The sequence below is a fragment of the Corylus avellana genome, chromosome ca3 (assembly GCF_901000735.1).
Source record: "Corylus avellana chromosome ca3, CavTom2PMs-1.0".
Taxonomy (NCBI): Eukaryota; Viridiplantae; Streptophyta; class Magnoliopsida; order Fagales; family Betulaceae; genus Corylus; species Corylus avellana.
The window spans coordinates 15,163,092-15,174,082 of record NC_081543.1 but is presented as its reverse complement, the minus strand read 5'-3'; the positions used below and the strand labels follow the sequence as shown (position 1 = coordinate 15,174,082).

General features: G+C 36.6%; 1 pseudogene; it reads right to left on the bottom strand.

Moving 5' to 3' along the window:
• LOC132174164 (tyrosyl-DNA phosphodiesterase 1-like) overlaps positions 1 to 5,719 on the bottom strand; it is a 9,576-nt pseudogene extending 3,857 nt beyond the window's left edge.
• Positions 5,720 to 10,991: the final 5,272 nt, after the last annotated feature.

The following is a 10,991-nucleotide window of genomic DNA, read 5'->3' as shown; positions in this document are numbered from 1 at the left end:
GTGGCATATTTTCAATATTAAAAATATCGAAAATTATCACAATTGTGACCTTAAATTATATAATTAGATATACTACATCTTCTAATTAGAGTGTTCCTTTGAATGGAGTCGATGTAATGGAGTTGAATTATACCCTCACACCTAATTAGGTAGTAAACCTTCATAAATCATAGACTATTCTGCTCAAGGATGAATTGGAGTAAAAAAGCCAAAAAATTTAAACTCCAAATGATTTATATTAGGATTAGTAGAGGAAGGGCGCTACAAGTATTCTAGGTGCATGCCTTGAGAAATATAGTCTTAAAAGGCAGGACATAGCAAAACATAACTTAACTTGTTGGGCTTGGGTTGTCCGGTGGGTTTGGGTTCCAACAATTTTGTAGAGCGGACCAACACCCAACCAAGGCTTCAATGAAATTTTATTCATCCAAAAGGAGATCAATTGTTTCCTAGTTAATTAGATCATTCTCCTTAATTGCTCCTTTGTGTGTCAAGCCTTCTCAAGAACTTATTCTATTAATTTCTAATTTTTTAAAACTACTTAAATTTTTATGATTATTCCTAGTATGTAGTTAATATACTTTTGTATTGATTTGTAAATTGAAAGCCCTATCGGTTCAAGTCCGACCTCCATTGATGGAGTGACAACTCGGGCCAAGCCAGGCCTTCATTTAGGGCCTTGGAGTTATTGGCCTTCATTTAGAACCTTCAAATTTAAAATTAATTTGAATAATAATTTGATTTTTTTTTTGTTTTATTTATATATATATTTTTTGGTGAAATTTATTTTATTTTATTTAAGAGTAGTGATGTTTGAACAGTGCAAGTGTCACATTTCAAAAAGGTGACATGTGCACTATTAACACGTCGCCTTCCAAAAGGTGACGTTTGGGCTTAAATGTTGTGAAAAATTGACATTTTCACTGTTCAAACATCTCCAATTTTGAATCCAACTACTATGTTTAAGGGCATTTGCCAAATGTCACTATGTAAACGTCACTACATCAGTAGTGACGTTTTTTGCGCTTAAGACATTACATTCCAAATGTCACTATTTTGGCTTTTTTTTCTTCCTTTTTTTTAGAGTGTAATGTGCTTAATTGCTTAAACAAATGCTACACTATCATACATGGCTGTCTTTTCCTGATTGCCTAGAACAATTAGATATGACTTGATATGGAGTAATTAATGTTATCACCTCTTCCTCTTTCCATTCTCTTAAAACCTATGTATGTAGTGTGATTTTCATAATAATATTTGATCCATGAAAATAATTAGTTTGTTGGTTGAAAGGAGCACGTCACATAAACTTTGATATTTCTATTATGTTATCTTGTTTTAGTCTTTTGAAAATATGTTTTTATATTGTTTTGGGATAGATGGGTTATAATTACTTTGAATCTTGCATTTCCTTTGTAATTTTCGATTCCAGTAATTCCATTTAATCGATCTATTCCATTATCCCAATTACTATATATTTCATAAATATAGAACTTTACAATTGGTATAAAAAGTTAAAAACCTCCGATATCCTACCATAGTAGTGAGTGCACGTAATTGGCAACAACGTACAAGAATTGAAATCTTGACAAAGATTAGTTTTCGACACAAAAGAAATAAAAATAACTACTTTTTCTGATCAATAACGGGAAATGGGAAAAGGAATAATTAAAATAACTACGTTGCTTATTAGCTACGTTGGTGGAAAAGAATAAAGACAAAAATAAAAATAATAATAATAACTCAAGAAACATTCATTAAAGCTTCCTAATACAACACACACAAGTACATCAATCAACAAAAAAAAAATATCATTCTCACCAGAATATATAGCTCCCACGACTTCATGATCTTCCTCGCTTGTCACGCATAATAGTGGCAATCAAATGTGAGTTGTCACCGATTTAAGAAGTCAATTCAGGTGCTCCTGTTAGTGGGTACGAGAAGATTAATGTAGAGATACGGCAGGAGGAAGGTAATTTGGTTTGTGGAGAAGGGCGGTAAGACTGTGTAGAAAGAAATTAAAGCAACAATGATAAGACGAAAAGGATGGCGGGTGATTAATCTATATGTATATCAAATGAAGAAACACGTTTGACGCGCTTGCCCGGGAACAGAAAGATGAAAAGATAGAGAATAACTAAAACAAAATACACACCAATGGTGACTATAAGAGGAATTTTTATTAACGGACTTGAAACGCAATAGCAAAAAGAGAGGAGTACAAGGAGTGAGTAGAGCACGAGTCCAATAAAATCAGGAGGGACGAGGAAGAGAAGTGTGACGGTTGTTAGGAAATAGGTTATGGTATTAACCAAAAGGAAGGCATTCTTGTTGATGGCATTAGACGCTGCATTGATTGCGTTCCAATAAGCTCTGAGCGGAGCTGTGCTGTTGAATAGATGGGCGAGTGGGTCTCTGCTGGCGTTGATCGGGGCTGTGCCGTCGAACTGATTGGCTTTATCATGAGCTTCTGCAGGAGCGCTGAGTGCTGCTTGGTAGGTGACCGTTAATAGTAGTGCAGCAACAACCAACAATGCATTGCGCCTCTCTTCTGTCATAACTGTTTCCTGACGACGTATTCGTACGAAAAGCTTCCCACACAGACGTTGTACGAAATTTTGGAAAGGGCTTAAAGATAATTTAACTATAGCTATTAAACGACTGACACAACGACAACATGCACCTGGTCGTAGCCTATCTCTCATCCGTTGGCTCTCAACATGTGTTTGGCGTTCCAAGATGTCAAAGACCGTATCACCCTCTAAATTCTTGGCCTTTAAATCAACTAATTTTGTAGCCATTAACAACGACACTACCTGCAACATGTAGAGAATTGGAAAGATGCATAATTACTGATCCAAACAGTCGCCCCAAGAAATGTTAAGAATATTATTTGTTATTTACTTCTTTAGGTATTATTAGTCTACTAGGTTTACCTTTTCTTATTCTACTAGGTTTACCTTTCCTTATTCTACTAGGTTTACCTTTCCTTAATCTATTAGGTTACTTGCCTCTCTATAAATAGAGGCCTCTGTATTCATTATTATTATTAGAGTCAATACAATGTAGTCCATTGTGTGCTTTCGCTCTCTCTCTCTTCTCTCTCTTTCTTCCGCTTCTAATATATTATCAAATATATTTAACATGGTATCAGAGCCACTTTTCTGTGGCCTTTAATAATTGTCTGTTATAGTGTTTTCTTTTTGACAAATTTCAGTCTAGTTGCCCTACATCACCTGCCGCTCAAATTTCTGTTGTCCATAGTGTCAAAATCGCTGCAGCCCTTCTGCCACTACGGACAGTTCAGACGCCGCCAAGTTCAGATCCAAAGAGATCTAAAGCGTCCAGGCTTCCAAGCGCTCACACACGCCACCAGAAGGTTCTTTCCGTCAGTAAACACGCCTCCACGCGCATCCTAAGGGTTCCTCAGTACGCCGGCAAGACTCGCCTAAGAATTTGTTTGTTTCTTTACGGGCCTCTACAAAGCTCCGATCACAACAACGGTACCACCAATCGATAGATCAAAGCCAAAAGAGTCCATATTTGTCGAGATCTTCGCTTGAGGAGTGTGCACCACACGCGCCAGGCACTGCTTCACTGTATGCCCTAGTGACACATCAGCCCTAGCTCCATGTCATCATATCTGCCACATCATCAGCCCCTACCACGTTAGCACAGCAGTCATGTCAGCTCACTACCACTTCAGCACATCGGCCACGTCAACAGATCTGCCACGTCAGCACCTTGATAGGGTTGACTTTTTCTTCGTTGACCGTTGACTATGACTTTGACCATTGAAAAAGTTGACCAGGTGTTTTCTACTCAATTTTTCGTCCTGATTTCAAATTTGTGGTCTATTTTTGCTTTTGGCATCTCTATATGGCAGAAAACAATATTATTCTCCAAATTTAGGTGTTTGTTTTATGCGGTTCAAGTTGGTTCATGCATTGTTCAATTCGGTTCCATAGCCTTTTCTTTGGCGCAGTTCAATCCGGTTCATTCTTCTTGCAGTAGGCACTTTCAGGTCAGATCAATCTTTCCTCAGGTCCATGGGTTTTTGGGCCAAAGAAGCCCCTTTCAACCGGCCCACTTATGCCTTGTCAAATGCCGCCATCACGGGTCACTGCAGCCTCTCCTAGGCCATTGATCCATTACTAATGAGAATTTTTTTGGTCAGACCTTTCAACGGTCCAAGGGTTTCAGGCATGATTAGCCTTTTCAACCGGCCATTTTTCTCCCTACTTAGCTCAGCCGGCTAGGCGAGACGGTCTACTAGTTAGATGGGTCAGACTTTAGTTCAGCCGACAAGACGAGATGGTCCAAGGGTTTCAGGCATGATTAGCCTCTTCAATCGGCCCTGCTTATCTCAGCCGAACAGGCGAGACGGTCTACTAGTCAGACTTTAGCTCAGCCGACAAGGCAAGACGGTCCAAGGGTTTCAGGCATGATTAGCCTCTTTAACCGGCCCTGCTTTCTCTCCGCTCGACTAGATGAGGCCAGCTATTTCATTACTAGTATATGGTTTTCAAGTCAGATTACAACCAAGTGAACCAAGCTCCAGCTTAAATGCATTGCTCAAATTCAGGCAGAATCCACGGGTCTCTAACAACTTTTATGGCGTTACTTCGGCAATTGTTTCGGCACAAGCAGCTTTTTCGGCGAATTCCTTTTTCTTTCCCTTTTCGTTTATCCAAACTCAAGTTTACACATTGAGTTTGAGGGGGGATGTTAAGAATATTATTTGTTATTTACTTCTTTAGGTATTATTAGTCTACTAGGTTTACCTTTTCTTATTCTACTAGGTTTACCTTTCCTTATTCTACTAGGTTTACCTTTCCTTAATCTATTAGGTTACTTGCCTCTCTATAAATAGAGGCCTCTGTATTCATTATTATTATTAGAGTCAATACAATGTAGTAAAAACCCAAATATTGCTAAATAAAATTTTACAACTACCGACAAAAATAAAGGCAAATATCACACCGCAAAGCTTTCGTAAAATTTTCCACGCAATTTTTGATAGACCTCCATTATACCAACTCTATTCTCCTTTACTAGATAACTTTGAGTGGAAAGGACTTACCTCGAGTTGATTTCTGTATACTGCAACGTGCAATAGAGTATTGCCTTCCTCATCTTGCCAAAATAGCAATTTCTCCTCTAATAATTTGGCATCTTTAAACCAAGCCTGCCGAATCCATTTTAGCAGGAGCTTAAAAGCTTGGACCATGCCATATTTCAGGGCTATATGCAGTGCATTCTCTCTTTGAATTGTTACATCTTCAAGAGACTTTGGGCAGACTTGTAGAAATTTTTTCAAAAGAGGGAGGTTTCCTATTTGAGTTGCCTAATGCAAAGGAGTCACGCCCTCCCTTCCTTGGATACGGACAAGGTCCTCATTATCATCAAGTAGCCGGTGCACCAATAGGGTCTGGTGTCTTTGTAAAACACAGTCATTTTGTAACGCATAGTGCTTTTGCAAAGCACGGTGCATGGGAGTGAAGCCATCTTGGTTAAGCTTCCTAGCAAATGAGGGCTTTAACTTCATGATCTCCATGGCAAACTGGATGTACCCTAAAGATGCAGCTAGGTGTAAAGGAGTTTCAACAAATGGAATGTCATCGATCCTATCCAAAACATTTACATCTTCCCGTATCAATGCGTATAAGGCGTCAATGCTTCCTTGCTCAACAGCATTCCTCAAACTTTGATCCATTAGAATTAAGAGGAAAGCGATAGTCAGGCTAGGAAATCAAAAGAAAATGTTGAAACCGACAACTAATGCAGATGAGGAGAGTTACTAGTTACTGGGGCAAATGATAAGATTAGCTCGTCTTTCTTTTATAGGATTGGCTGAGTGAACAGTAATGAATCTAATTAAGGACGCTAAGATGGATGGATATAGGGATTCGGGAACCGCTGTGACAGCACTGACATACAAGTGGAAAAACACATGATACCTGAACCCACCTTCAGATGTGTACAAATCCAGCTTCTTTTAATTTTTTTTCCGTCGATTTTCTTTTGTTTAACGAATGAACAAAAGAAAAACCGGATGTGCCCTTGATCATAAGCAGATATATATGTGAAAAGCAGTGTCAACAAACGGAATCTTATCCATCCTGTCCAAAACTTTTGCATCCATTGTATCAATTTGTACAAGTCATCAATGCTTCACTAAAACGAGTTGGATATGGATCAGATCTGCACACGTCACTCAAGCAATGAGTTTTACGTTGTTTCCAACAATCAAGCGTAAAGTACATCCCGTGCGCTTTATGTTTTTTTAAGGAGTAATTTTACTGAAGATTTTAAATTTTTACTTGATTTGGCAAATCTTTTTAAATTTTTAAATTTTTCAATTTAGTCTCTAAATTTTTAATTGCAATCAATTTGAATCCCTATATCCGATTGTAAACATTAAATGACGTTTATACTCCTATTTTTTTTTTTTATAAAATTTCAATTTTACCCTTAATTCTAAAAAGATTTTTTTATTAAAAAAAAAATAAAAATCAGAGATAATTTGGTCTTTTTTAGTATTTCTAGTGGCTAAATTTGACGAAGGGGTTCAAATTGAGAGCAATTAAAAGTTCAGTAGATTAAATTGAAAGATTTTCACTACAAGAATTTAGGTCTTTAGGGGTGACTTTGAGTCGACCCTAAAAGTCCTAAAGTGGACGCTGTTGCCAACAGTGTCGACTTTTGGACCCTAAAGGTGTCGACGCTAATAGTCTAACCCTAATGATCATATGTGTGATTATCAGCGTCCATTTAAAGTCGACCATAATGATAACTTTTAGCGTCCACTTTATCGACCCTAAAAGTCACAATTTTTTGACCCTAAAGGTGATGTAAAAGGAAGTCATAGTCGACGCTAATGGTTAACCATTAGCGTCGACTTAAAGTGGACGCTAATAGTTAACCATTAGCGTCCACAAAGTGGACCCTAATGGTCCTAAAAGAATTTTAAAAAAAATTAACTATCAGCGTCCAAATAAAAGTGGACGTTGATAGTTAACCATTAGCGTCCACAAAGTGGACCCTAATGGTCCTAAAAAAATAAAAATAAAAATTATCTATCAGCGTCCACTTAAAGTCGACCCTAATGATAACTTTTAGCGTCCACTTTATCAACCCTAAAAGTCACAATTTTTTGACCCTAAAGGTGATGTAAAAGAAAGCCATAGTCAACGCTAATGGTTAACCATTAGCGTCGACTTAAAGTGGACGCTAATGGTTAACCATTAGCGTCGACTTAAAGTGGACGCTAATAGTTAACCATTAGCGTCCAAAAAGTGGACCCTAATGGTCCTAAAAAAATTAAAAAAAAATGAACTATCAGCGTCCAAATCGAAGTGGACGCTGATAGTTAACCATTAGCGTCCACAAGGTGGACCCTAATGGTCCTAAAAAAATTTTAAAAAAATAATCTGCGATCGATCGCAGTACCAGAAGGTGTTCGAGATTTTGCGATCGATCGCACAATCGTGTTCGATCGATCGCAGTACCAGAAGGTGTTTGAGATTTTGCGATCGATCGCACAATCATATGCGATCGATCGCAGACCCAGGGAACCAAATTACTTACATATGCAAACCAGTTTCATTTCTGAATTTAAGGTCAAATTTCATACAAATTATTAACTTGAGTTATCAAGAATCTCACTAGAACTAACTACTGAAACTAGAAGAAATTATTAACTGAATGACAAACCCGCTCCAAACTATCTAATAACTGGGATGCAAAAGAAACTATTTTATGCCAAGAGATTTAGTAGATTCAATCCTCCAGCTTGCAATTAATAGAAGTAAATGAGCACTATGACCCTTATTCAAATCTATAAGAATGCGTTCAAGACAAAGTAGTGACAAGTATTAAGAAAAAAACAAAAGAAATATTAAACCAGGTCATACCCTGATCATTAGTTCATGCAAATCAATTACATTAAAAGAAAGCGCAATAGATTATACAAGAAATGTGAAAATAGTGCTTAATTTTAAAAATTAGCTTGCATGAAACAAAGAATATTCACTGCTTATGCAAGGAAAGGAAAAAGGTAGAGTCACATACAGAACTGTTGGTATAATTGCCCATAATACTCCTAAATTACAGAAAGCTTTGTTTTTTACGGATTCTAGTTATAAATCAATCTAACAGTAATGGACGCTACCAACCCAGTTTGTAATGTAGAGAGCCTCCACCATCTCAACGGATCCGTTATGTACTATAGCAACCATCTGGATATGCACAGAAGTCAATAATAGAAAAGAGACCAAAAACAAAACTGGAGCACGTTATAAATTGTCTCATTAGAACAGAAAATTTTATTGTAAACAGTATTACAGGGAGAAAGCATGAAAAATGTTTGCATATGTATGCATAACCAAATTAGATATCAAGTTACACTACAAAAATTAGAAGCTGCTTATATAATGAAAGACAACCAATTATGGCTAATAAAGTAAATCCCAAAAGAGTAAATAAAACACAACGTCAAATAAAGGCATACCTTCTTCCAGTCTGTTCCATATTTCCGATAGGCTTCATAAAAATGCTCAAGCTCCTCCTTTCTCCATTGAGGTCCTAACTTATCAGAATATTTCCTTTTCTGTGCATAAAATACAGCAGCCAAAATATTAAAAAAAAAATATATCCACACTTTGAAGCTTTAAAGTCAACTCAACTAAGCCTTAATCTCTGTATACTGGGTTGGTTTATGGACCTCAATAACAAATTATGTTTGCCCACATAAATACATTCCCATGCAAACAAGAGGCTCAATTGATGATCCTATATATTTTGTTGTTCTATCCTATCTGAAATTATCATTTCTATTGCCACAAAGATTGACTGTGTCCAATACAATAGGCCATCATTTTGAAGATCCTATCACATACTTCAAAAATTCATAAAAGGCCCACACTACATTCTACTCTCCATAAAAACCGACCAACAAAGGTTTATTAAACTTGGTTAACAGGTGTAACCAAACCAAGACATAGAGAGTCAAAGCACAACAAAGAAGAATAATGGTTACAAATAAATGAACAAATAATGAGTCAGATAGGTATTAATTAAGTTATAGGAAAAATAGAGGAAAAAAAAAACTTGTTTAGGATCCAAGAGAACATGTTTATTGATTTGGAATGTGCATCAATTCCTAGTCCTAAGTTGAATGTGAAAGCATATTTGATCACCTAATCCATATTGAAAAAGGATCTCTCTGCCAAATTGTTTCCTTCTGCTGAAAAATAATGAAAGAAAAATGATTGTTTTGGATAACCAAAGCTAACATACCAGCTCAAATTGGCTTGAAATGCAATGCTCAAACTCCTCCACAACCTTACTTAGCATAGATTCAACCAGATTTCCCTCCCTGAAATTTAACAAATTTATTTTGAATTACTATACAAATTTCTATCCGTAAACCATATATGTTCTATCCTCAGCATCTGATGTATGTGAAAAATGGGCTAAAAGTAACAGAAATTTCTATTTTAATGAAAAACAGAGATACTAAAGTCCCTAATTCTTTGTGAATCATGATCCCTGAATACATACTTGTTCCAGATCAGACGCCTCAAACGTAGGAATTCCCATTTCCTGCACAGCCACCAGGAAATTCCTCACATTCTCAAAGTACTGAAATGCGGACAATGCGGCCCCATCAAGAACCAGAGCAGAATCACATGGACTTTCCACCACCTAAAAAGAAATCAAACTACTGCTTAAACATCCCAAATTGAAAAAACAAAAAAGACACAGAATTGAAATGAAGATAAGGATGAGGAAAAGGCTAACCTTGGGCACAGCTCCAGAGTAAACCTTGTTGAGCACATTGTAGAGAATGATCCCACTTCTCAATCCCAGCCTAAACTCCTGCTCCAACGGCTCCGCCGGCAAATCCTTCACCCCCACTACTCCCACCATCTTCCTCAGCCACTCCGCCGCTTCGTTCCTTCTCGACGCTATCAATCACCAAAACAAAACAAACCCATCAACCACTCTCTCCCATTCATTCACCACAACTAACACATCTTATACCTCTTTATCCTATAATTATGAAAATGATATAATACAAAGGGCAAACATATCATGAATAATGGCTTAAAACTATAAAACGACACCTATCACTGGAAACACAAGCCGAAAACCACAAATATTGGTAAAGTTTAAAAGTTTAACACCTTTTAGAAAAGACTACTATGCATTAACACTACTTCACTACATCAGACAACAATCTTCAAACTAATCTAAATGCTCACAAGCAACGTAACTCAAACTGACTAACCTCATCAAAATCATCAAAAATATGTGAGAACTACCCCATGAACCAAACCTGCCAAGGGAGAAAACTATTAAATATATGTTTTACAATCTATGGTCAGGAAAATTCCAAAACCCAAAATAAAGTACTTATCTGCATCCTCTTCCTTGCCAATTCACCCTCATAAGCAATTTGAGTAATCTACCACAATGAACCAATATATAATATCAAAGACAATGAGAATGAAACCCAACATGATAGAGAAAGATATACTAAAAATGTGTTTGTTCATGAAACATATTAAAGTGAGAACCTGCTTGGGTGGTTTAACTTTCTTGTACTCTTATCATCCTGCATACACTTAAAAATAAAATTTAGAAAGATATTACTACTCCCTTGCATTGTTTACTCAAAGTTCTTTAACCTTGATAAACATGTCAAGGGAGATTTACTAACTCAAAAGTTCTTGAACCAAAAATTTTGCGAATATCTTAACATAATATAAACCAAATAAAAAGTACCAACAAATATACATTACCAAACAGATCACGATCAACAAATACTCAAATACACAATAGCAAATAGAAAGTACCAACAACTATCCAAATACATAGTATCAAAAAAATATATCTCAAATAGATGGTATCAAAAAGTACATCCCAAATAAATGGTTATTCCAAAGCTCCCTCAATTGTTGGCTTCACTTGATGCACCTCCA